General features: G+C 36.8%; 1 non-coding gene across 1 annotated transcript; it reads left to right on the top strand.

Moving 5' to 3' along the window:
• Positions 1-659: 659 nt before the first annotated feature.
• LOC112746211 (small nucleolar RNA R71) lies at positions 660-767 on the top strand. Its single transcript, XR_003174106.1, has one exon. It is a non-coding gene; the product is annotated as a small nucleolar RNA R71 (small nucleolar RNA).
• Positions 768-1,769: the final 1,002 nt, after the last annotated feature.

Here is a 1,769-nt window from a genome sequence, read left to right as displayed (position 1 = left end):
CCCACTTGTGCTTCCAAATTTCTAATAGAAGACCTTGTTTCATTCATGAAACTTACAGTGGCTTTAGATAGATCAGAGACTAGATTTGCTAAATTAGAAGCATTTTGTTCAGAGTTCTCTGTCTGTTGCTGAGTTGATGATGGAAAAGGCTTGCTATTGCTAAACCTGTTTCTTCCACCATTATTAAAGCCTTGTTGAGGCTTTTGATCCTTCCATGAGAAATTTGGATGATTTCTCCATGTTGAGTTATAGGTGTATCCATAAGGTTCACCTAAGTAATTTACCTCTGCTATTGCAGGGTTCTCAGGATCATAAGCTTCTTCTTCAGAAGATGCCTCTTGAGTACTGTTGGATGCAGCTTGCATTCCATGCAGACTCTGAGAGACCATATTGACTTGCTGAGTCAATATTTTATTTTGAGCCACTATGGCATTCAGAGTATCAACTTCAAGAACTCCCTTCTTCATAGGCGTCCCATTATTTACAGGATTCCTTTCAGAAGTGTACATGAACTGGTTATTAGCAACCATGTCAATGAGTTCTTGAGCTTCTGCAGGCATTTTCTTTAGGTGAATGGATCCACCTGCAGAAGTGTCCAGTGACATCTTTGATAGCTCAGATAAACCATCATAGAATATATCCAGGATGGTCCATTCTGAAAGCATGTCAGAAGGACACTTTTTGGTCAACTGTTTGTATCTTTCCCAAGCTTCATAGAGAGATTCACCTTCTTTCTGTCTGAAGGTTTGAACATCAGCTCTAAGCTTGCTCAGCTTTTGAGGAGGAAAGTACTTGGCTAAGAAAGCCGTGACCAGCTTATCCCAAGAGTTCAGGCTGTCTTTGGGTTGAGAATCCAACCATAATCTAGCTCTGTCTCTTACAGCAAAAGGGAAAAGCATGAGCCTGTAGACTTCAGGATCTACTCCATTAGTCTTAACAGTATCACATATCTGCAAGAATTCAGTTAAGAACTGAAAAGGATCTTCAGATGGAAGTCCATGAAACTTGCAGTTCTGCTGCATCAGAGAAACTAATTGAGGTTTCAACTCAAATTTGTTTGCTCCAATGGCAGGAATGGAGATGCTTCTTCCATGTAAATTGGAATTAGGTGCAGTAAAGTCACCAAGCATCCTCCTTGCATTATTATTATTTTCGGCTGCCATCTCCTCTTCTTGTTTGAAAATTCCTAACAGGTGCTTACTGGTTAGTTGTAATTCAGAGTCCTTTCAGGTTCTGGATCTGCTTCAACAAGAATATTCTTGTCCTTGCTCCTGCTCATATGACAAAGAAGAAGGCACAGAAAAAATAATAATATGGATCCTTTATACCACCGTATAGGGATCCTTGGGTTAGTAGAAGAAAGGAAGGGAAGAAAATCTGAACTCAGAGAGAGAGGGGGTTCGGATTTTTGGAGAGTTGAAGGAAAGATGTTAGTATATCAATAAACAAATAGAAGAAGATGAAAGGGGGAAGTGAATTTTCGAAAACAGTTTTTGAAAAAGAGTTAGTGATTTTCGAAAATAGTTTTTGAAAAAGGTTAGTAAATTTTTTTTTTTCGAAAAATTTTTAAAATTAAAAATAAAAATAATTAATTAATAAAAAAAAGAAATTTTTGAAAAAGAGGGAAGATATTTTCGAAAATTAGAGAGAGAGAGAGTTAGTTAGGTAGTTCTGAAAAAGTTAAGAAACAAACAAAAAGTTAGTTAGTTAGTTGAAACAAATTTGAAAAGATAAGAAGTTGGGAAGTTAGAGAAGATATTTTGAAAAGA

This window comes from Arachis hypogaea, chromosome 14 (assembly GCF_003086295.3).
Source record: "Arachis hypogaea cultivar Tifrunner chromosome 14, arahy.Tifrunner.gnm2.J5K5, whole genome shotgun sequence".
In the NCBI taxonomy this organism is placed as follows: Eukaryota; Viridiplantae; Streptophyta; class Magnoliopsida; order Fabales; family Fabaceae; genus Arachis; species Arachis hypogaea.
The sequence above is the reverse complement of the archived record's forward strand: the minus strand, read 5'-3'. Positions and strand labels throughout refer to the sequence as shown.